The sequence below is a fragment of the Diabrotica undecimpunctata genome, chromosome 8 (genome assembly GCF_040954645.1).
Source record: "Diabrotica undecimpunctata isolate CICGRU chromosome 8, icDiaUnde3, whole genome shotgun sequence".
Taxonomy (NCBI): domain Eukaryota; kingdom Metazoa; phylum Arthropoda; class Insecta; order Coleoptera; family Chrysomelidae; genus Diabrotica; species Diabrotica undecimpunctata.
In genome coordinates this window covers 81,054,374-81,081,906 of record NC_092810.1, presented here as the reverse complement: position 1 = coordinate 81,081,906, position 27,533 = coordinate 81,054,374, and the positions used below count along the sequence as shown (strand labels likewise).

Below are 27,533 nucleotides of genomic sequence, written 5' to 3'. Positions count from 1 at the left end.
TGCACAATTTAAAATCACCTCGCATAAGGTCTACAACGCAGTCCATATTGATCCAGACAGAAACCTCAGAGGTGGAGCAGCAACAAAAATTAGGAATAATCTAAAACATTACTATTACCCACTATGCATTTCAGTAGTTTATTTTCCGCCAAATTATCAACCTAACGAGAATGGATTTGAAACAATTTTTAGATTAGGACCCAAGTTCTTAGTGGGTGGCGACTATAATTCCAAAACACAAGAGCTGGGGCTCAAGATTATCCCCCCGTGAAGAAGTAGAGTCCTATACGATGTGGTGGAAGAAATGCTACTAAAATATCTCTCAACCTACAAACCAACTTACTGGACAACCGATCGAAATAGGCTGCCGATTTACCTTGAGTTTTTTGTTTATAAAGGAATCTTGTTTATAAAGACCTATCGTCAGATCATTCATTCACAAATCATTGCAACAATAATGATAAATCCGTCAGAAAAATGTCCACAATGAGAGTAGCTACTAACGAAGACTATCGAATAAAACAACAGACTGGAATATTTTCAAAGAAATCCTACAAGAAAAAATAGACCTAAAAATCCCACTAAAACATCCAAAAGAAATAGCAATAGTCCGGGCTCCCAGGCCAATTTTCGCCATTTATTACTAACAAGTTAATTTTTCATGAATAGCTTCATTTTGACAAGACGCCCAATTTTTGTTGTAGCCAACAGGGGTAGAAGGGATGAAATACGTTGACATGACGATTCTCAAAAATTTATTACTAACGGGATTTTTTCTTGTTCATTCTAAAGATAATTATCTAAATTAGCCAAAACAATATTTAATTGTCCTACAAAATGCAAGGTTTTAACAGACCAACTTTCCCCACTTTCCAACATTTACCATTAACGAGGTAATGAAAAATAATCACTAGCCACCTGATTTTTTTTTTCTGTTAGTCAATATTTATATAATTTAACACCCTCATTATCCTACAAATTCCGTAATACGTTATCCTGGTCCTACGTTCAAAAGTTGTCAATACCACAAGACCATTTTTTTTATTAGTAACTGTAGGACAATAGTATCACGTGACAGGTTAGTGTATTTTTCATCCAAATAAAACAATGTCCTACAATAGGACAAAGGTATGTAGCGATACTCCGACAAGAATGCCGTTTTCGTTTTCCTATTTGTCATACAACTTAAAGTGAAAACATATTTCTTGAAAAGGTTCTGAAACTATTTTCTTGTGGCATGTCTAAGTTAATTATTGTGTTTATATGGGTTTATACAGGGTGGTCCTTAAGTAATTGTTCAAAAAGAAACAGTAGACTATACACTTTAAAATATTACGATTTAAGCCAAATTGCTTTAATAAAATTTTGATATTAAGAAAGATACAGGGTGTTAAAGTGCAAATTTAAAATTTTATTTTTCGCTATAACTTTCATGTTTGTAAACATTTATGTATAAAAATTTACAGCTGGGTACTTTTAAATATGAGAAATTATAATTTGATGCTCACTTTGATGTAGCTAATAAAGGGTGCCACATATGCCACATACGTGGCATAAATTTCAACTTAACTTTTTTGCTCTTTGAGTTACCTGTATTTATGACAAAAAAACAGTGACAAAAAGATATCCAAGCGAAATCTACGTCAAATTTCACGTCGACTGAAGGCAGCCAAGTGTAAAATCAGCTAGTGGGCGGGGCCTACAATAGCTGGTAGCCTTGGCGCCGTTCAGTCGACGCAAGCTGAAAAATTTCGCGCGAAATCTACCACGTGTAGATTAATTTGCAGTCCAACCGAGCTTTTTCACTAGTTGTTTGTGACTCTGGTGTAAAAGTAAGGCGATTGTAGATTGTTTACACTGTGCATCTGGGCGTAAAGCCCTCGGGGCACTTTCCAGAGCGTCAGGGAGACACTGCTAAGCCCTATTTATAGGGTAACCAGAAACAGATACTGATCTGGAAAGTTGAGAACTCAAGAGGAAACCTCCTATTGCACTAAAAGGAGTGAACAACCGCGTAGGGCCTGGGGAGACATCCAGAAGTTTGTTGGCAGCGGCCAACAGGCTAGAAAAAAACAGAGTTTTTTAAGTAGAGTATCCAAAAATGTCGTCTGAACATACATTACGTTCACACAGCCGTCAGGCAGTCGATATCGACAATATGACAGAATTCCCTCCCATATCTCCTGCTAGTTCGATAGCATCCCTCCCAATTAGACCCTCCTCAAGTGCTTCGGAAGCAGTCACAGAGTATCACTCGACTGTGGATGAAATGAACCACCTTTTAGACGAGCTAGAAAACGTTTCACAACTGGAATTTTTCTGCTCTCAAATCCAGAGAAAAATTAACCAACTCAACAACAAGCAAAAAAACACCCTACCTAAGGATAAAAGCTCTCAAAAAGCGAAAAAATTCACAAAAAAACCCGCGTCCCGTCCCACTACTCCTATAAATAACTCCCAATCCAAAAATCCAGCAAGTAGCAGAACTGTACGACGCAGCAGAAGCGTCTCTCCTACCCCTGGTACATCCCAAAATCCACAAACCAACCCTAAAACCACAAAAAAACAAGTAACTATCACGAGCAGCCCTCCTAGACTGGCATCACCGGTGCAAAACGCTCAGAACACGCCAAACAATGCGACGAATGCCACCTCCGCCAACCCTAATGTGAAGAAAATCTTCACATATAGAATCGAAAATATTTCAGAAGACCTGAACTCTCAGGCAATTCTCTTCCGTGTACTACACTCAAACGGGCTCCTCCGAAATTATGACTCGTTTGTAGTCAAGCCCCATCTAAAAACGGCTTTCTTAAACAATTTATCGGCTATTAACTCAGCCGAACTACAAGCAAAAATCCGCAGCGTAACTGGCAGAGACCTAACGGTTTCTTCCTCTGTCAGACGCAACAGATCTAACAAAAAACAGCCACAACCTTCCACCCAGGCTAACTTCCACTTAGTCGTACGAGGGGTGGACAAAAATTTATCGAATGAGATTGAGGAGCAATTAACAATCTCTGGATTCCCGTACACCAAAGTAGCGAGGATAGTTTTGAAAGCCAGCAACTCGCCTACTGCCCTTGTGAGAGTATTTCCGGACTCTCAAACACACTACACTGAGGCACTCAGGGACAAAATCCGCATCAACGATGCGGATTTTGTCCCTGAGAACGTTTAACCTGTGAAATGCCTCCGTCTGCCACAGTTGCTCCCATCCGCCCCAAATATTGCAGCAAATGCTGCAAAAGTGGACATCTCGCCGCCTCATGTCAAGCGAGAGCTCCACGCCGCCCAAATTGCGGACTAGAACATAGTTCTAACGATTGTCCAAACGCCCAAAACCCGAAATGTCCGAATTGCGGTGGAGATCATCCGGCGCATTCACCTAGATGCGCGGCTAGAAGGGTTCTTCCTGAAAATCCCGAGCAAATCCAACCCATTTTCCCATACAGACAAGATCCTCCTTATCCACTTTCTCAGGATCTGAAATATCTGATTTATTACAACAATTTAGTACTTATGAACTTATTCCCTGCTCGGCGGGGAGATATCATGCAAGCATCGAACAATGTAGTACAGGCATTGTTCGGGCATGTAGTCAACCCGTTGCAGCATGGGAATAATGTTGCATTCAGATTTGTACCAATTTATTAAAAATAGTCATATTTTATGAATAACAGTGTTTTAGGGACAGTTAACTGCCAGGGTGCCAATAGAAAACATCACATATTAAAACATTTCCTACACACACATAACATCCAAATCCTATCACTTACTGACACCCTACTAAACCACACTCCCTCATTCACAAACTACAACGTTTTCCATCGCCCGAAGGACTTTGTATCTAGAGGGAATGGCATACTCGTTAAAAACAATATTCCGTGTACACCTCATATCATCCCTCCTAATGCTAACGTCCCAGATACTGACTTCCTGGCGGTTGATTTACACCTAAAAAACAATGAAACAATCACGATAATCTCGTATTATAGACATCAACAAATGCCACTATCAGATGAGCTTTTTGAGTATTTTTCTTCACTCAATAAGGCCATCCTTTTAGGCGATCTCAATTCAAGACACACACAATTCGGAGACACTTCTAACAATCAGGATGGTATACACCTGACTGAGTTACTATTAGAACTTCCTATAATTAGAATTGAGAATTCTAACCCGACCTTTTTCAGTCACGTTGGAATGTCCATCATCGATCACATATTATGTACTGAAAACATGATAGGAAGATTCGATGATATATATATATATATATATATATATATATATATATATATATATATATATATATATATTGAGTCACATAGGTGACTCAATCACGTCAGATCATTTACCACTGCTGGTAAACACAAATCTGACGGAACCACAAATTGAAACTCCTATAAAAAGACGAGATTATCGGAGAGCCAATTGGGACCTTTTCAAAGATTTCATAAACCACAATCTACCTGAGTTAGGCAACATCATAAATACAAATCAAATAGACACAGCTATAACTCAAGTAGATAGCCTCATAACGGAGGCTATTGAAATAGCAATCCCACAGACCACGTACAACAAATGGGCGTGCATGATTTGGACGCTAAATTTAAAATTCGACACTGAAAAATAAAATTACCTGTTTCTGCATACATGATTTGGACGCTGGGTGTAATTGAAATGTAAATGGAAAGTCAGGTAATAAAATTCTAGAGATTAAGCTTGATAAGGTTTATTTGTCACTTTGAAATAAATACGACATACATTTTACGAAATGGAATCGATCGATACAGTTAGTTTGATACTCATGTATCACAGTGGCGGCTGGTGTGGTAAAATTTTGGGTAGGCCAAGCCAGCAAATTACATATAGCTATGTGTAATCAGTGGCGGATCCAGAGGGAGGGGTCACAGGGTCATGACCCCTCCCCTAAAAATATTTGAAAACCCACTTATCCTATTGGTGGTAACACTAAAAGTGACCTTGCATCAGAGAAAAGTAATCACCCTCAAAGATCCATGACCTCCCCAAAAAAAATTCTGTAGCCGCTAGTGTGTGTAATACATATTTTTTTTTGTGAGAGTGGGAATCTTTTTTTTTTCGAACTTTACGATTTTTTTTTAATTAATTTGGGCAACCGTGCACTTGTTTACAATTGTGTTGTTTGTTTAAAAATATGTTACAATTATAGATTATGTTACATATATTTTTTTATCATAATTTAAAAGAAAATTTATATTACAATTCGATAATTACGTTACAAGATCGTGGTAATATAATAACATGGTTGTTTTAACGGACGCTAATGTATTAAGCGATTTATATATATATACAATAGCACTAAAGGCCTTAGAGGCCCATGGCTTAAAAAGTTTGTTCTTTCTTCATTTTCTCTTTTCTTTATGTACTGAGATCTTCTCTGGCTCGATATGTGATTTTTCTCCATTCCTTCTTGTTATTCATTTTTCTTTTCTGGCCTTGTAGTCCAATTTCTTCCATATCTTTTTCTACCTCCTGATTCCATCTATTTTTTGGTCTTCCTTTTCTCTTTTTTAAAGTTATAGTGTAGTTCATTACCCTTTTTGAAGTCCTCGTGTTCGGCATCCTTTCTAGGTGACCTCGCCATCTTAGTCTCTGTGCCTTTATGACTCCTATTATGTTAGGTTGATTATATAATTTCTTTAACTCATCATTTGATCTTCTTATCCATAAACCGTCCCTTATTATTCCTCCATATATCTTCCTCAGGATTTTCCTTTCCCATATCTCCAGTAAATTTTGTTCATTTTTTGTCATTGTCCATGTCTCACTGCAGTACGTTACTATTGGTTGTATAGTTGTTTTGTATAACTGTATTTTTGCCTTTCTTGATAAAAACTTGCTTTTCAACATTCCACTAATAAGAGCATGTACACTTCTATTGCCTGCCATTATTCTAGCTTGTATTTCTTCTTTAATGTTAGGTTTGCGTGATATTATTGTACCTAGGTATGTAAATCTTTCTACCATTTCGAATTCGTATGATAATCTTTCTTCTACTTCTACTTTAAACTTTTGTCCATCCCTGAACTGATCATCTGTCCACTGCATACATTTTGTTTTAGTTTCATTTATGTAAAGTCCCATTTTCTTTGCTGCTTTTACTATTCTCTGTACTATCTCCTGTAGCTCTTTTTTTCCTCTTGCCAGCAACACTATATCATCCGCAAATGCCAAAACTTGGTGTCTTTTATGATATAGGAGTCCTTCTCTATTGATTTTCGCTTCTCGCATTATTTTTTCTAGGCATAAATTGAAGAGTAATGATGACAAAGGATCGCCCTGCCTTAATCCTTCGTTTACTATAAATTTGTCCGATACATGATTGTTTACTTTGACTCTGTTTTCTGTATTTTCTAAAGTAAGATGTATCATGTTACGCAACTTTCTGCTAACTCCCAGTTCCTCAAGGGTCTCTTTTAATTCCTTCCTTTTTATTCTATCGTATGCTTGCTGGAAGTCGATGAATAGCGCTATCGTTGGTAAGTTGTGTTCATAGCTTTCTGCTTGTAATTCTCTGATTATGAATACTTGGTCCGTTGTGCTTCTCCCTCGTCTAAATCCGCACTGGTATTCGCCTATTATATTTTCAACTTCTTTTTCTAGCTTATCTTTTATGGATTTTGATAGGATTTTATATACGGTATTTAGTAACGCTACTCCTCTGTAATTACTGCATTCTGTTTTGTCTCCTTTTTTGTGTAATGGGCAAATAATGGCTTCCTTCCAATCTTCGGGTATTCGTTCTTTTATCCATATCTCCTTTATGATCTTGTATATCCAATTATTTAGCAGTTTTCCACCATATTTCATCATCTCTGCTGTTATGTTATCGCTTCCAGGGGATTTGTTGTTTTTCAGATTTTTTATGATTTCCTCGATTTGTTCTTTGCTGGGTGAATTATCTTCTATGTCTTCTAAGTGTTCGATTCTTGCTTCTGTTTCCACGTATTCTCTTTGGTTTGACTTATTATTGCCATTTAGTAATTCATCAAAATACTCTTTCCATCTATCGGCAATTTCTGTTTCCCCGCTTATATTATCTCCTGCTTTGTTTTTGACGAATATGGGTTTTTGTTGGAAACCTTTTTTTTCATTTCTAGCACCTTGATATAGGTTTTTTATTTTTTTATTTCTGTAATTCTCTTCTATTTCTTTTAGCTTATTTTCTATGTGTTTTCTCTTCTTTTCTCTCAGCACTCTCTTTACTTTTTGTCTTTGCTCCCTATATCTATTCTTTGTCTCTGTTGTTTCTTTCGTGATCATTTCAATCCTTAATGATTTTCTTATTTCTATTTCTTTTTGGCACTCTATGTCGAACCAGTCTTTCCTCTTTTTATTCTCTTGTTTGTTACATTCTTTTGCTGCTTTGTTCATTATTTGCTTTATGTTTTCCCATTTGTTCTCAGTTTGCTCTTCTATTTGTATCTTTTTTAGTTCTCTTTCCATTGTTTCCTCGTATATTTCTTGCTCTTTCTTTGTTGCTAATCGAATTGGGTTATGTATACATTTCTTTTTTTTTATTTTGTTTTTGTTTTCTGGTATCAGTTGCTTAATTTTGATGCCCACCATGTAATGATCTGAGTCGGCGTCTGGTCCTCTGTATGTTCTTATCTTCTTTATACATTGCTGTTCTTCTTTTTCGATGAGCACGTGGTCTATTTGGTTTTTAGTCTTTCTGTCTGGCGATATCCAAGTTTCCTTGTGTATTTCTTTTCGTTCGAAATATGTGCTCATTATGATCATATTTTTTTCTCTCGCGAAATCTATCAGGAATTGTCCGTTCTCATTAGTTTCATTGTGTTTACTATATTTTCCTATTGTCGGTCTAAATACTTCTTCCTTCCCTATTTTGGCATTTGCGTCGCCTAGAATAATTTTCATATCATATCTGGGTATATTTTCGATTGTTCTGTTTAATTCATTGTAGAAACATTCTTTGACATCATTATCTTTTTCTTCTGAAGGCGCGTGAATATTTATGAGGGTGATTTTTTGGTATTTTCCCTTGAACCTGATACTACATATGCGGTCTGATACTGGTTTAAACTCTACTAGTGCTTCTTTTAGCTCTTTTCTTATCATAAAACCTGTGCCTAACGTTCGATTCTTTCCACCGCTGTTAAAAAACATTGTATCTTCTATTTCTAATATATCATTTCCCAGTTGTTTCGTCTCCTGTAAAGCTACTATGTCAAAATGGAACTTTTCGATTTCTCTCGCTAAGTGTTTAAGTTTGCCTTCTCCATATGTGCCTCTTACATTCCATGTTCCCAAAAGTAAGTGTTCTTTTCGTAATGTTTTCTTGTGTTTTGGTCCCGTTATCATGTTTTTCCTCTTTTTTCCTTTTTTCGTATTATCGTTAACCTTGTTCTGTGCTTGTTTCGTCAACTTTATTCCAGTATTACATTTAGTTGCTAGTTTTTTGATGTTTTTTTACATATTGCGCCTTCTTTGTCATTCCACTTCCATTCGCTGTTATTTACCCATATTTTTTTTACTCCAATCTTGACTTCATTTCCTTTATTTCTTTCTTCTTGAGCAATGTTTCTAATTGTTTTCTGTATTTCTCGTTCTTTTGTGGTTGCATCTTCGTTGATATATATTTTGTACTCTTTAATTTCTTTTAACTTGTGCTTTTTTTCCATTATTTTTCTTTTTTCTTCCTGGTTTTCCAATTCAATTAGGCATGTTTTTTCGCCTAACTTGTGAGCATTCCTTATTTTAACCTCTACTCCTATATGTTGTTTGATGAAATTATTGATTGTTCCTTTTAACCCTGCTTGCTCATATGTGTCTATCTTTAGGCCGTACATAACTATGTTATTTATTCGTCGGTGTTTTTCCATAACTTCCATGTTTTTTGTTATTTCTCTGAGTTCCTCCTTGATCTCTATATTTTCTTGTTTTAGTTCTGAATTTTCTTTTCTCAGCTCTCTGTTTTCCATTATGAGCTTTTCTATCGTTTCCTTGCATTCTTGTTGATTTCTTTTTATTTCCTTAATATCATCGGTGAGGTGGCTCACCATTATTAGTAATTGATCAATTTTTGTTGCCTCATTTTTTTTCTCTGGAGTTTTTGTTGGTGTTCTCGAAAACTTCTTGCTCTTTCTGAAAATGTTATCTTCTTCCTCGCTGTCTTTATATCTGTCCTTCCTTTTTGCCCCTCCTTCTGAAAGTGTATCATCACTGTCTAAATTTTTCATATATTTTTCCATTTTCCGGCGCCAAACACTGTCTTCCACCTCAACATTTCAGAGAAGACAGCGTTTACCGTATTTATTTTATGTTTATTAACCGTTGTTATTTTTCTGTGTCTACCCCGAAAGTCTACTCACAACGGCAACGTCGCAATTTCAAAGGTCAGAGTTTCGTTTCTATGCTTTGATGTTAATTAGGCTTATCAATTACAGCGATCTTACTTTTTATAGGTCCTTGGTGTTTTCAGATGTAATTTCACCGATTTTAAAGTTTTTTCTTAGCACTCTCCTTCACTTAATGTCTTATATTGTTCACTGGATATTTTCAATAATTTATTTCCCGTTACAACTCTCAGAAATTGAGTTTATTGCAGACGACAAATAAAATATTTGTTTACGTTTTGGTTACCGTGTTGCCAATCTCCATTAAGCGATTTAGTACATTTAAAAGTTATTTACATGCATTAACATAATTTTTGAATATATGTTTTTCAATTTTAAAGCTCTTAAAATTATTGGGTAGGCCCGGCCTATCCTGCCTACCCCCAAAAGCCGTCACTGATGTATCCTATTTCTAACGAACATAATTTTTTTTCTACTCTTTGGATCTTTAAGTCTATTACTTTCACTATTACAGACACTATTAATTTTAATGTAAGTTTCAGTTTGAAAATTTTTTAAAACATCAATAAAATGGAAAATATTTGGATGAGCATAGTAGATATACAACAAGGGCATGACTATAGACATAGGGAAAACAATGTGTTAGAGAGAGAAGGATCTTTTAGTGAGTAAGAGTGAGAAAGATATATGACGTCGAAGGAATCTCCTCTACCGTAATTCAACTATTGTCCGCTAAGTGGCGCTATTTTTAAATTAAAATATTAAATAAATTATTATAAAAATAAAATAACTAAAACAAATAAAGATTGTAGATATGTAGTGCCTAGGAACGCTCTTCTTCTTTTTGTCAACTGTCTATTCTTCTTCTCATTCTTTCCGCAACTGCCAATTCTTCTTCTTTTTCCGTAGAGTCATGGACAATAAAGATTGTAGGTATGTAGTGCCTAAACGGCTTAACGTAGAGAGATATGGGAGGTATCATATGACAAGTCGGCATCAGTAATTCGCCATTTTTACTTCAAATTAAATTTATAAAATATTTTTGTAGTTTAACTATTATTCAAATTAATTTAATTATAAATTTTCGGTCATAATGTATGAGGGATCGTTGAATAGAAAGATTTTTGGGGCCGTAAATGAAAATGGGCTATGGCGTCGAAGATACAACTTTGAACTGTATCAGTTATACACCGATCCAGATATTGTGAAATTCGTTAAAGTGCAGAGACTTAGATGGGCTGGACACATTGCTAGGATGTCAGATCACGAATACACGAAGAGATTAACATTTTCACAACCAGAGGGCACGAGAAGCAGAGGACGACCACGAATGAGATGGATTGATGATTGCCAGGAATCGACAGGAGTGGCGACTTCTTTGTGAGCAGGCCAAGATCCACAACGGATTGTCGAGCCACTTATGATGATGATGTGCAAGATATCATGTGATAGGGCTAAATAAATAGATTTAGATACTACAGAAAAACTAAACATAACACCATGCCATAAAGGCTTTAGATATGTACCTACACGCTTATTGGTCCGATCGTAATGTATGATGGGTCGTTCGAAAGAAGAGAAAGAGCAATGAACCATAAAGACCTTAGGTATATAGTACCTATACGACTCAAAATAGAGGGATGTGCGACGTATCATGTGATAGATTCTAACGAATAGAATTGATTGATATAGAAAAATCTACCATAATATTATGCGATAAAGGCATTGAATACGTATATAACGAATATATCTAGATAGAAAAATAGATTAACTATATGACAAATCTTGAATTATTTACTTAAATTTGGAATCTGGCTCAGTACCAAATAAACAACTGATCGAATCCTAACACGCAACATAGCAAATGAATGGGGAGGATGTAACAGGATAAATAACAAATAAGGCGACTATCAAAATGACACTACATCCGTGTTTCAACTACCATTCCAAAGGTCACAAGCTAACGTACGTACACAAGCGTTAATATTGTAAATCGAAATTCATATTTAGGAAAGGAGTGAAAAAACCAAAGATTCTGGTTTAAAGAATATATTTTTAATTACTATTTAAATGGGAATAAGCCACAATTAAAGGTTAAAATGCGTTTATTGACGTTTCAATTTCCACTTCGGAAATCGTTCTCAAAATACAAACATTAGTAAATTAAACAAATTTTGTTTTTATATTTTTAATATAAATAAGTACATACTTAAGTACGTACTTACTTAAATATAAATCATTATTTTTTAATATGAATGCTACAGTTCTAAATATAAAATACAGCTCGTTTCTGAGTTTGCGTTGGGCTGAGTTTGTCTAGTTTTATCTTATTATATATATATATATATATATATATATATATATATATATATATATATATATATATATATATATATATCTTCTTGCCTATTGGCCCAGTAGTAACTTATGAGGGGTAATTGGAAGGAAAGAAGGCGATAGGTACAATTAGAAAAAATTAAACAGAACATGTCATAAAAATCATTAGATATATTTTTTTGATTGTACACATACATATATCTTTATCTATTTTCTATCGTTGAAGGAATTCTTGGTGTAGGGAATGGCAGCTGTCTCCGGATATTATGAACTCTGGACCATCCAAAAGGTAATTCCCAGTAATATGCTGCTCAATGAATTCCGTTTCATCGCCGGCTAGGATTTCATATAAAGGCAATGGATATCTCCGAGCGAAAGATACATATTCCAGCCCAGCAAAGTACCGGCATGCTGAAATAAGCTGTTCTTTGGTATGTAGGTACTAACACAGGATTGATGATTCCCATTCTGAAATTTTTTTAGAACAAGTCTGTAAATAAAGTAAATTCAAAATCACATAATATTTGTACTTTATATTTGCAGTCACATATTTATTAATTTATATTATCTACAAAACAGTAATTTTTCCTAAGATTGAAAATAATCACAAGAAAACTATAATTTAACAACCCATGCTAAGAGACTCATAATAAAACAAAAACAAAAATTTTAAATCAAAATTCTTTTAGTTTAGAGTAATACGACTGAAAAAAAATTACATAATAATATGCAAGTTACGAATATAATAAAAAACGAGATATTAGAAAAGACCTAATATGTATGAATAAAACTAAAACAAAGTGTGTCTCTGGTGTGGGACTCTAACCTGATGCAATGAGATTTGGGGTAAAACAGAAACAAAAAATGTGTCTAAAACAGAAGGTCTGTAAGAGAAAAATGATCGTAAAATTTCAAAGCAATAATATAGTTTAGAATAATTAGACAGAGAAAATTACATATAAACGTATAAACAAGTTACAAATATAAGCGAAAATAGACTGAGATATTAGAAAAGAACTAGTATGTATGAACTAAACTAAAAAAATGTGTCTCTGTTGCGAGACTCTAACCTAATGCAACGGATGAAACAGCAACAAAAAATATCTTAAAAGGTCTGTACGAAAAAAACAATCACAAAATTTCAAAGCAATAGTCTTTTAATGTAGAGTAAATCGACAGAGAAAATTTATACAAGTTACGAATATACATAAGCAACAATATAACAAGATAATAGAAAAGAACTAATATGTATGAATAAAAGAAAAACAAATCTACTAAAACTAAAAAATGTGTCTCTGGTGCGGGATTCTAATCTGTTGCAACGAGACGCGAGATAAAGCAGAGACCGAAAAATGTACATAAAAAGAAGGTCTGAAAGAGAAGAAATAACGCAAAATTTCACAGCAAAAGTCTTTTAGTTTGGAGTAATTCGACAGAGAAAATGTATACAAATTACAAATATAATCGAAGAAAGAGCGAGATATTATAAAAGAACTACTATGTATGAATAAAACTAAAAAAAATGTGTCTCTTGTGCGAGACTCTAACCTGATGCAACGCTATGATACTGTGGAACGAAAAAATCGAGACATACAGACGAAAATACATCAAGAGCCAACTTAGAACTTTAATTTGTAACGTAAGTTTAAACATAAAAATAAAAAATAATTTATAAAGGAATCATTTACCTATATGTTAACTGTAATAAATGTAACAGACTAGGAACTGGTTTTCTTGCTTTGAAACTAGAATACTAATATTTAAGTAATTCCCGAATTTCAAAATTTATATCAATGTCTAGTAGTAATAGGTTCTTAACATTCTACTAATAGATCGTTAAATATTAATTTTCTTGTGATTATTCACAATATTGAGGGAAAGCTTGTAGATAATATGAATTAATTTGTATTTTATTTGTGTATACTTATTTTCCCAAATTGCATGTCTTAATATAAAATTTGTACGTAACATTCACATTATTTTCGTATTGACATTAATTTATATCGCGATAATTGACCGGTAAAAACATTTAACCCAGATACTCCTACTGTCCGTTAAAACATACGCTTTACAAATTCCTGTATTATATTAGCATATTCCATATGCTTTTTAAATATGCATCAGTAGTGGTTTGCATTTATTCGCAGTCGACGTTTAGCTTAGTAGGGTGTCGAAAATTTTCAATAAATATTAGCGCACGTGGTATATACAAAATGGATAAAAGGAAGTAAGTATTTTGAGGATACTATGGCATTATTTTTCAGAAAGATTTAGCATTTACTTTCGTTTTGGATTATATTTTACTATAGTTATTACTGTTATCAATATTTGTTTTTTTTTTCTGGGGAAAATAATGCTCAAAAACGACTGTATGTTATAACATACGGTAGGATAACATGCTACTCAGTCATAACATTTTGTAAATTTTTAGTTATTGGACGAAACCATTGACTCTCAATGAGTTATTAGATGAGATTGAACACCTAGATGATTCATCTTCATTACCTGATAGTATTATTGTCTTCCCTTCATCCGAAAAATATGATACCGACGAATATTCCTGGGATGAAAACCACATTGATATAAATAACCTTTCAGGTAGTCAATTAGAAGTACAAGCTGAAGTTGTTTTTGATAGTGCACTGTTGGAGGATGAAGGGCAGAATGAAATTATTATTTCGGGTCCAGAAGATGCATCTCAACACAATCGCTCTGGAGATATCAATCAAAATGAAATTAGGTGTTTTGTTGGGATATTACTTCTAAGTTGGTGTATTCGGCTATATCGCGAGATAAATTAAATTTTTTTATGCAAAATATACATGTTTCTGATAATATCGAATTATAAAAAGGCGATAAATTTGCTAAAATGCATCCGCTCTTTGATATAATCAATAAAAATTTTCATATGTTTTGTCCATTTGAAGAAAATCACAGTGTTGATGAAGCGATGGTCCCTTACTATGGGCAGCATGGATCAAAACAGTTTATCTGAGGAAAACCCATTAAGATGGGGCTATAAACTATGGGTCGGAACCACAAAACAGGGATATGTCTAGTGGTTTGAACCTTATCAAGGTGCCACAACTACACTTTCTGATACATAAAAGGAATTAGGATTAGGAGCCAGTGTCGTATTGTCATTTGCCGATAAATTGCAATCTGATAATCCTGGTGCGCCGTTTCACTTTTGATAATTTTTTACCTCACTTCCATTACTACGTGAGCTAACAGCAATAAATTTAAAATACACTGGAAGAATTCGAGAAAATCGAGTTCCGGGTTGTCCTCTAAAAAATTTCAAGCGTTTCAAAAATATTAGAGGGGTGTATTTGAATACTCACTACTATGTAAATGGAACGACAATAATAACGACATTATTGCATCAAATGCTACTTCACCACTGCCAACCCTACAGGTGAAAAGATATTCGCAGAAAGAAAAGAAAAGTATACTCATCCCACAGCCATTTATGATAAAAAAATGTAATGAAAATATAGGAGGAGTAGACCGTGCAGACCAAAACATGAGCTTATACAAAATAGGTATTAGAAGCAAGAAATGGTACTTTAGTTTATTTTTGTTTGTCCTGATGCCCATTGTCTTGATATGGCAGAGCACAATGCCTGGCAATTGCATAAAAGTAATGGTGGGAATATGGATCACCTAGCATTCAGAAGATGCATAGGTCAGGATGACTGAAAATGTATAAGAAAACAACTAAACGCGGACCGTCAAAAAAAAGTCAACTTACACATTTTGAGTCAAGGTATGATAGATAAGACCATATCGTCATTTATCAAGAAAAACAAACAAGGTGTGGTGTATGTCATAAGCAGGCAGCGTTCAGATGTAACAAGTGCGATGTTGCACTTCACCCTAAATCATGTTTTTTTAGTTACCATAATAGAGAATAACTTTAATTGTTATACTTAGTTTCATTTATTGTATAATGAAATCATTGATCCTTAAGGTACCTCGAATTCCTACTGTTGGTTATAACATACACCTGATAACTGAAAAACGGTCAACCTAAATGAAAAATTTTATTTGTAAAACTTGTATATAATTGAAGAAGAAAGCCATTCATAGCAGAATTTAATAAAAATTTTGAGATAAAAAGTTTTAGGAGTATCTGGGTTAAAACGTATGCAGATAAACATTATTTGATTAATTCATATTTCAATAAAACAGTTACGGACTTAAATAAAAACAAGCTAATATTCGACGAAAACTTCCAAATGCAATAAAAAAATTATCATTTCACTCTATAACTTAAACAAACCATCGACGAATGATTTTCCGTTTTAACTTTAATGCTAAATGAATTCGAAAATTAATTTTTAATACCACCGATTGAATCTTATTGTCTATATCAAATTAGATTTCAATCACCATCGATCGTAAAAAGTGGATCAAATAATACATCACAGATGTTATTCTAATTAAAATCCATCTGCGAAGTATATAGGAAGATATATTAAATAGGATTATTGTTAAAGACATCCGTATACACGTGAATATCTCTGATACTGGGACGATTTTTAACACTTTTAAACGGTTTTTCATAGCTTTTCATGGCTTTTCTCTGCCGCTATATGCATTATAATATTTAATGCAAAAGATTCATCTTCCTGACTCTTTCGATGTATAAAATCCTACAAGAAAATCATTCTAATCCTATTTCAGGTCATTGATGATTTAATCGTACATATAAAAGAATTAAAGAAAAAGTACAAAATTACAACTAATGCCAAAAGAATAAACTAGTACTGAAAAAAAAATAATATTAAACATCCGATAGAAATTATCACTACGAGTACATATTTCCTTTCGAAAAAATATTTCTAAACGTTGTAGGTCCCTTAGTCATTTTCGAAAAAGGTAATGTTTTATCCTAACTCTTCAAGACGATCTTACAAAACTTTCTTGTGCAGTTTTTATTCTGAACCATAAATCTGAGACTATAAGCCTAGGGTTCACGGAAAAATTCATTTGTACATTTAGTATTTCAAGATCAGACTTTATCTCCAATTTTTTCAAAAATGTAGCAAAACTCGTTTTAATATTCTAATATAATCGATTTAATAAATCGAATTAGATTTCAATCACCGTTGATATTAAAGTCGATTAAATAACACATCACAGATGTTATTCTAATCAACATCTATCTGCGACGTATGTAGGAAGATATATTAAATAAATATATTGGTAAAGGCATCTGTATACATGCAAATATCTCTGTTACTAGGACGATTTTAACACTCTTAAACTTTTTTTTCATCTTTTTTTATGGCTTTTCTCTGCCTCTATATGTATATTATGAAATTTAATGCAAAAGATCCATCTTCTAAACTTTTTCGATGTTCAAAATCTTACAAAAATCATTTGGGACAATTTTTAACACTTTTTAACGTTTTTCATTGCCTTCATTTTTCTCTCGAAGATCAATTTTCCGTTTTAACTTTAATGCAAAATGGATTCGAAAATTAATATTCTAATATTATCGATTCAATCTTATTCTCTAAATCAAATTAGATTTCAATCAACATTAATTTTGTTAATAATACATCCCAGATGTTACTCTAATCAACATCCATCTACGACGTTTGTAGAAAGATATACTAAATAGGTTTATTGTTAAAGTCATGTATATGCACGCAAATATCTCTGATACTAGGATGATTTTTAAAACTCAGAAACGTTTTTCATCGCTTTTCATGGCTTTTTTTCTGTCGCTGTATGCATATGATATTTAATGCAAAAGATTCATCTTCCAGACTCTTTCGATGGACAAAATACTACAAGAAAATCATTCTAATCCTATTTCAGATCATTAAGAATATATAATCATACAAATAAGAGAATTAAAGAATACAAGAAATAAAGAATACTAATTAGTTGAGGAGATATGTTGTGAAATGCAATTTTTAGATTCCCCATATCTCTAATAACATCTTTATCAACGTCTGTTTTGCCTTGTAATTTTTAAAAGGCACAGATTAAAGCAAAGTTCTGAATTTGGTTTTGAAAATTAGTGTACGGATTTTAAAAAATACTAAATTGCAACTTATGTCCAAAATATAAACTAGTACGAAAAATTCATTTGTACATTTAGTATTCCAGAATGTATCGTATCAGATCAAGAATCAGATGTTATGTCCAATCTTTTTAAAAATGTAACAAAACTCTTTATGATAAAGAAACTAAACTGTAGCGTTTATCACCCACAGTCTAATGATGTACTGGAATGATCTCATGCTACCTTAGTAGACTATCTAAAGCACTATATCAAAGACAGTCAGACCAGTTGGGACGATTGGATTAATTGCACAACGTTTTCTTTTAATACGACAATATATTTGTCAACCAAATTCTCTCCATTTGAACTTCTCTTCGGTAACAAAGCTAATCTTTCAAGCTCTATGACCCAAAATCCTAAATTTCTCTACACCTATGACGATAATATAAATGCAGTTAATTCGAAATCACAAAAGTCACACCAATTAGAAGGAGGAAATTTAATCAACCTTAAAGATATATGAAACAAAGAATAGTTATGTACATTTTTCGGTCTCTGCTTTATCTCGCGTCTCGTTGCAACAGATTAGAATCCCGCACCAGAGACACATTTTTTAGTTTTAGTAGATTTGTTTTTCTTTTATTCATACATATTAGTTCTTTTCTATTATCTTGTTATATTGTTGCTTATTAGTTCTTTTCTAATATCTCGTTTTTGATTATATTCGTAACTTGCATATTATTATGTAATTTTTTTTCAGTCGAATTACTCTAAACTAAAAGAATTTTGATTTAAAATTTTTGTTTTTGTTTTATTATGAGTCTCTTAGCATGGATTGTTAAATTATAGTTTTCTTGTGATTATTTTCAATCTTAGGAAAAATTACTGTTTTGTAGATAATATAAATTAATAAATATGTGATTGCAAATATAAAGTACAAATATGATGTGATTTTGAATTTACTTTATTTACAGACTTGTTCTAAAAAAATTTCAGAATGGGAATCATCAATCCTGTGCTAGTACATACCAAAGAACAGCTTATTTCAGCATGCCGGTACTTTGATGGGCTGGAATATGTATCTTTCGCTCGGAGATATCCATTGCCTTTATATGAAACCCTAGCCGGCGATGAAACGGAATTCATTGAGCAGCATATTACTGGGAATTACCTTTTGGATGGTCCAGAGTTCATAATATCCGGAGACAGCTGCCATTCCCTACACCAAGAATTCCTTCAACGATAGAAAATAGATAAAGATATATGTATGTGTACAATCAAAAAAATATATCTAATGATTTTTATGACATGTTCTGTTAAATTTTTTCTAATTGTACCTATCGCCTTCTTTCCTTTCCAATTACTCCTCATAAGTTACTACTGGGCCAATAGGCAAGAAGATACATACATATATATATATATATATATATATATATATATATATATATATATATATATATATATATATATATATATATATATATATATATATATATATATATATATATATATATATATATATATATATATATATATATATATATATAAGATATATATATGTAAGATAAAACTAGACAAACTCAGCCCAACGCAAACTCAGAAACGAGCTGTATTTTATATTTAGAACTGTAGCATTCATATTAAAAAATAATGATTTATATTTAAGTATGTACTTATTTATATTAAAAATATAAAAACAAAATTTGTTTAATTTACTAATGTTTGTATTTTGAGAACGATTTCCGAAGTGGAAATTGAAACGTCAATAAACGTATTTTAACCTTTAATTGTGGCTTATTCCCATTTAAATAGTAATTAAAAATATATTCTTTAAACCAGAATCTTTGGTTTTTTCACTCCTTTCCTAAATATGAATTTCGATTTACAATATTAACGCTTGTGTACGTACGTTAGCTTGTGACCTTTGGAATGGTAGTTGAAACACGGATGTAGTGTCATTTTGATAGTCGCCTTATTTGTTATTTATCCTGTTACATCCTCCCCATTCATTTGCTATGTTGCGTGTTAGGATTCGATCAGTTGTTTATTTGGTACTGAGCCAGATTCCAAATTTAAGTAAATAATTCAAGATTTGTCATATAGTTAATCTATTTTTCTATCTAGATATATTCGTTATATACGTATTCAATGCCTTTATCGCATAATATTATGGTAGATTTTTCTATATCAATCAATTCTATTCGTTAGACCCTATCACATGATACGTTGCACATCCCTCTATTTTGAGTCGTATAGGTACTACATACCTAAGGTCTTTATGGTTCATTGCTCTTTCTCTCCTTTCGAACGACCCATCATACATTACGATCGGACCAATAAGCGTGTAGGTACATATCTAAAGCCTTTATGGCATGATGTTATGTTTAGTTTTTCTGTAGTATCTAAATCTATTTATTTAGCCCTATCACATGATATCTTGCACATCCCGGTACGTTAAGTTGTTTAGGCACTACCTATCTAAGGTCTTTATGGTTCATCGCTTTGTTTAATTCTTATACATGATTGTACCTCTTGGCTTTGCTCCTTTCCAACGATCCCTCATACATTATGACCGAAAATTTATAATTAAATTAATTTGAATAATAGTTAAACTACAAAAATATTTTATAAATTTAATTTGAAGTAAAAATGGCGATTTACTGATGCCGACTTGTCACATGATACCTCCCATATCTCTCTACGTTAAGCCGTTTAGGCACTACATACCTACAATCTTTATTGTCCATGACTCTACGGAAAAAGAAGAAGAATTGGCAGTTGCGGAAAGAATGAGAAGAAGAATAGACAGTTGACAAAAAGAAGAAGGGCGTTCCTAGGCACTACATATCTACAATCTTTATTTGTTTTAGTTATTTTATTTTTATAATAATTTACAAATAGCGCCACCTAGCGGACAATAGTTGAATTACGGTAGAGGAGATTCCTTCGACGTCATATATCTTTCTCACTCTTACTCACTAAAAGATCCTTCTCTCTCTAACACATTGTTTTCCCTATGTCTATAGTCATGCCCTTGTATATCTACTGAGCATGGTAAAAATTATCATTAAAACGCGAGTGGAACGATTCACAAGCATTAGTTGTTAATTGTAAACTCACTCATCGCATCCCACATCTCCGACGGAAATGTTGCGTGGTCGCCAATGTAGTTGTCCAATAAGTAGTCGGAAAACTTTTCAATTTTTGAATCCTTTAGTTGTGGCAGTAATGGCAGCCCAAAAATATATTTCAGCCATTTAGATATTTCACTGTCTGCCAATTTATATTCCCGAATTAAGCCACAACCACCGATATTACGATACCAAGCTTGCATAAGATGAAAACGGCACTCTTTAATGTGCACATTTGGAAATTCAAAACGCGCAGCATTGTGGATAGCAATTTCAAAATCGGAGAAAATGATTTTTGGATTGAATTTTAGACCAATTACTTCACATTTGCGTTTCAAAACATTAAATAGTTTTATATAGGTTTTTTCCGATTTGTCGGGAAGTAAACAATAACACAATGGTATATAATGTCCATTGATAAATACATGTATGGTAAAAAATTGCTTGAAATATTGAGCACAATAACTAAATGTACCGTCCATATAAATCGTTTCACTGCCGCACAGAAAACGCATGTTAGTGTTAAACGAGAAGATGATAATGTTAGAACTTCTAACATTATCATCTTCTCGTTTATCATAACTCTATCTAGCATAACTAATGTTCAACCGCAAATATAAAATTCTCGTCTTTAAGTGTTTTGATATTCATAATATTTACCGCAGCAATAGTTTCTTCTTTACTTTTGGGCAGTTTCGGTTGAGCCATTCGCCGTTCACTGTATATTTGATTTCGTATTAAATTAACGTCTTTAACAGACATGTGGCTCAAGCAATCTACATTTTCTTTCAACGCACTATGTATGATTTTGGACGGCCTTTCGGTCAAATTATCCTTAGCCTTCCTTTTGGCACTGCTACGCACAATCTGTCTATTAAGCGTCTTGATATCACACTCGTGATTATGTTCTAGATTACTTCGGATCACTAACTTTTCTGGCCCTTTCGTGAATATCTTCGCTTTACACGACCGTTTTACGCACCTCCAATACGTTTCTCCCGATTTTAGTACTTTATCTTGAGAAAAAGCAAAACTGTTCACTTTGAGCAAAATTTTACCACGATTACTTACTAACGTTGAAATTTCCATGTTCACTTTTCACTATTCTCTGACAAACTAATAACTAGTAACTAAGTAAATGTCAATGACCATCATTAAACCCTAATTATATCTAATATCTGGTACCTGCGATAATCCTTCCGGCAGCGTCCAAAACAAGGGTACTTTTAAGACCCTCAGGTACTTCAGCGTCGAAAACATGCCCGCCCCAACAAATATTCCCCGGCACTGCCCGCACGCATCGTGGCTAAAATTAAGCAAAAACGCCGACTCCTGAGGGAATATAAAAGGTACAGAGACCCACTAACAAAAACAGAATATAACAGACTCTCTGTGAGTATCAGACTAGAGGTAAATGCGATAAAAAAACCAGGAATGGAGACGCATTACCTCGACTCTGGATTACAGAGAGGGCTCGAAATTCTGGAATTTATTTAAAGTTCTAACGAAACAAAAATCGCGCCCAAACTCACATCTAAAAATTGGAAATAACATAATTTCCACACCCAAAAACAAGGTAGAAGCGTTTAAAAACGTTCTCCGCGACACATTCCGTTCTCCGGACAACCCTAACTTCTGTGCTAACTTTAAAACTCAAACCGAACTACTCCGAACAAGTCCGTGAAATACTCAACACACCAATCCGACTTGAGGACATCATCAATAGTCCGATGATGGCCTCCACAGACGAAGAAACAATAAAAGAGCTGTGTTTCGTCAGTAAAAATACAGCTCCCGGCCCTAATAGCATTCATAATAAATGTCTAAAACAATTACCTCCGAGTATATTCACAATAATAGCGACTATAGTTAATGCATCCATTAAGTTTTGTTATTTCTCAACCTCATGGAAAATATCAAACACAATAATGCTTCCAAAACCAGGTAAATCCCGAACAAATCCTGAATCTTACAGACCCATATCTCTCTTAAATACACTAGGTAAGATATACGAGAGACTCCTTAAAAAGAGGCTCGTAGACTTCCTAGAAGAAAACAACATCATCAAAAACTTTCAATTTGGATTCAGGCCGGGACACTCAACCCAAAATGCATTAACTGAAGTAGTCTCTCATATCTCACAGTGCATTAATTACAGAAATCATCTAGTTGTAGGCACGTTCCTCGACATCCAAAAAGCTTTCGATCAGGTCTGGCATGCAGGCCTGATAAGAAAGCTTCAATCAATCGGATTGCCACATCCTTTTATAATATTAATGCACTCATACCTATCAAACAGAACGGTCAGAGTTAAAGTAGCAAATGAAGTTAGTGAACCATTCACTCCTGAAGCAGGAGTCCCCCAGGGTTCCGTATTGGCTCCTATATTATATAATATATATACATCAGATATTCCACAAGATCCTAGAGACTCCTTAAAATCCCTTCTGTATGCGGACGATACTGCTCTTCTCTCCATAGGCAGTAGGCCAACGGTATTCAACAGGGCACAAGAACAATTAGATTACATAACAAGATGGTGTGCAAAGTGGCGTATAACTATAAACGCAGACAAAACACAAAACATCGTGTTTAGACACCCAACATACAAAAAAACCGACTTTCCGTCCTTATACCTAAAAAAATAAAACAAAAAAACAACCCCTTCCCCGAAGAGGCAAGTGCCTAAAGCGGGGGCTCTCGTACAGAGAGGATTTACGTACCGGAACGATGACAAAAAATATTAAAGATACATTATTTTAACAAAAAAAAGGTATACTTGTTAATAACTTCAAAACTCAACAGTTTTCGAGATAATCGCATTTTACAAATCAGCTGCATAATTTTGATTCAAGGCAATTACTCCAGGCAACGAAGGAAAAATAGACAAAAACATTAAAACTTCTGAATTTTGGTATAAAATACCTTTAACCAAAGTTAATAGTTAACGAAATATTAAATAAAATAAATATATCAGCAGGATAATTAATAATAGGATTTGACAAAATAACAGAATAATAGGATTTTACATCAAACATTTTACGTTTTATGTTAAATTAAAGTCATAATTAAAACATTTTGTTTACAAACCAAATTAAGAAATAGTTAAACTAAATAACATAACTTTTTGTCAAAGTAAGTGTTCGATACACACGGCCGTAATAAACGCAATGCAAAATTGTAGAATAGACAGCAGATATATTAACTTAATAAAAGAAACTATGAACCAAGCTACAGCTACATACTACCTAAATGAAAATGAACACACGAACCCTGTACCATTAAACAGGGGAGTCAAACAGGGGGATACTTTATCACCCAAACTGTTCACCTTAGTTTTGGAGGACGTTTTTAAAAACCTAAATTGGAAATATAAGGGAATAAACATCAATGGCCGCTACCTCAGTAACCTACGATTTGCAGATGACATAATCCTGATAGCTACTGACCTACAAGAAATGCAAACCATGCTTTTAGAACTACATACCGAATCTTCTAAAATAGGACTGAAAATGAATTTAAACAAAACAAAAGTCATGCACTCCGAAGACACCGTGACAATAATAAACGATACAGTTATAGAAAAAGTTGAAGAATATATATACTTAGGACAAAAAATAATACTAAATAGGGAAATTCAAACTGAAGAAATAAAAAGAAGAAGAAAGTTAGCTTGGGCAGCATTCGGTAAACTGAACTATATACTCAGAAATCAACAAATTCAATTACATCTTAGATCTAAAGTTTTTGATGCATGCATTATTCCGATATTAACTTATGCGGCACAAACATGGACAATCACAAAAAAGAATATGAATATACTTAGTCACTCAACACGCGATGGAAAGAGCAATGCTAGGTATATCACTTAAGGACAAGAAAACAAACACATGGATAAGACTGAAAACCAAAGTCACCGATGTGGTGCAAAAATCATTAAAGTTGAAATGGGAATACGCTGGACATGTAGCTAGGAGCGATCTAAACAAATGGCACAGATCAATTTTAACCTGGAGACCATACCAACACAAAAGACCCAGAGGCAGACCTCCTATGAGATGGACAGATGATCTGAAAAGGACTGCCGGGAAAAATTGGCTACAAGTAGCGTACAATAAAACACAATGGAAAGGAAGACTTGAAGAGGCTTATGTTCAGATGTGGACCTGAATGGCTAGACGAAGAAGAAGTGTTCGATATGTCCACCATTTTCTTTAAATTCAATATATTCTATAAAAGATCGTCTCATATTAAATAGCATCATTGGTTCTAAATAAAATACTGCAGTATTTATTTATTCCCATAGTTGGTTGCGAATGTTTATGGGATTCTTATAAACACGTTGATTTAATGCGCCCCATACACCAAAATCAAGTGGAATAAATTCTTGGCTACGTGGTGGCTATAATGTATAATGGATGAATATATTCTTTTGTCTACATATCCAAATTTATGGTATATTGTGGAACTATATCTTATTTGTCGCAGAGGTTAATAATGTATTAAACTGTGATGTATCTCGTTTATTATATATACACACGGAATAACCTATCGATGACATTACTTATTTATATGATTACATTACAGCTTACGAGTAACTATAATTACATCTCGAACAAATGGACTATTATGATTTATTAACGAACTAATATGCTGAACTAAATTGTCTGTGTATTTACTGTGTAATGAATAATAACTGTGTAATGAGTAAGTATTCTTTTGGGATTTTTTATGAATTAAATAATTATATCAATATCTCACCACATTGCCAAGGAATATGACTACCACGAGTAATTCAACGTTCAGAAAAGTTGTATTTAAGTATGTTCTCACTGCCTTCTCTCTAGAATGTGGAGGTTCTTGCATAAACCATATATTTTGGGTTTTCAGCATTTTACAATATAGTAAATACAACGAAAAAGGAACAACGAGGAAGAATAAAGAAGAAGAATCTTTTCTCCAATAAGACATTTAGCAGCCATAACAAAGCATTTTGTAATGTAACATTATCATCTTTGAGTTGTTTTAATAAGAATAAACTATGAATTATGCTTATCTACAGATATTCAGTGGTTCACCGCAAAAATATTATTATACAGCTGACTTTATACAACTGAAAAAGTATACCTTTTCTTTGTAAAAATAATGTATCTTTAATATTTTTTAACACAAATAGAGCTAACTTAAAGAGCAAAAAAGTTAAGCGCAAATTTTTGCCACACATGTAATATATGTGGCGCCCTCTATCAGTTACATTAAATTATGTATAAAATTATAATTTATCCTACTCAATAACATCCAATTGTAAATTTTTGTCTAAAAATATTTACAAACGTAAAAGTTATAGCGAAAAATAAAATTTTAAATTTCCACTTTAACACCCTGTATCTTTCTTAATATCAGCATTTTATTAAAGCAAGTTGGCTTAAATCGTAATATTTTAAAGCGCAGAATCTACGGCTTCTGTTTGTACAATTACTTACGGACCACCCTGTATACTCTTTGCAATTTATTGTAATGAATGATAAATTACATTTTTACCTGCAAAAATTTGACGTTTCGGTTTCCGTTTTGATGGTTTGACGTTTTGATATTTGAGAATGATTTAGAGATTTGAAACGAATCATAAACTTGATACTGAGAACAGGCTTGCATAATGAAAGTTGCCAGTTAATCTAATATCGCAGAGATAATCATTGTAAGTAGACTTATTATTGAAATACAGAACAACAATATTATACCTAATCATCAGTTTGGTTTACAATCAGCCTTCCAGGAAAAAAGTTTGGGCAATGTCATTTTCCTGGATGTAAGTCAAGCATTTGACAAGGTCTGGCATCCAAGATTACTATTGAAACTGAAGAAAGCAATATCTCAGTCGCTATACACGATACTAAAATCATACCTCGAAAAAAGACTATTTTATGCAAGATACGAAGAAATTGTGTCTAAAATCCTTAACATAAATGCATTGATCCCGCAAGGTTCTTGGGACCAATTCGCTACACAATCTTTACAGCTAATTTCCCATTTGAAGAAGAATCCACAACTGCAATATTCGCAGATGACACTGCAATTCTGGTCAAAAACCCATACAAGCAGCTGAAATATTATAGCAAACCATACATATAATTGAAATTTGGGCTAAGAAATGGAAGATAAACATCAACGAAGCAAAATGAGTTAACGTGGTATTTATTAAACGTCACAAAGAAACACCAAATATCCAAATGCATAACAAGAACATTCCCAATAATGATACTGTGAAATATTTTGGATTACACCTTGACAAGAGGCTAACATGGAGGATACACAAGAGGAAGCAATTAGGAATAACATTCAGTACTACTAAAAAACACTACTGGTTACTCGGCCGTAAATCCACCTTATCATTATCTAACAAAATATTAGTGTATAAAGCAATCATCCGGCCCATCTGGACATACGGGATTGAATTGTGGGGAACTGCAGCAGATAGCAATATAGCAATACTAGAGCGATTTCAATCTGAGGTTCTTCGTGACATCACTTATGCACCGTGGTTCATTCCAAATGCATGACATTTACAGAGACTTGAAGATCGAAACAGTTAGGCAAATGATTGTTAATAGCAGTGAGGAATATTTTAAACGACTGGAAAAACACCCCAACGAGTAAATCTATTGGACAACTCCACAC

General features: G+C 33.4%; 1 protein-coding gene across 5 annotated transcripts in view; it reads left to right on the top strand.

Moving 5' to 3' along the window:
* LOC140447715 (uncharacterized) overlaps positions 1 to 27,533 on the top strand; it is a 597,936-nt gene that overhangs the window by 567,275 nt on the left and 3,128 nt on the right. The gene's annotated exons all lie outside the window — the stretch shown is intronic.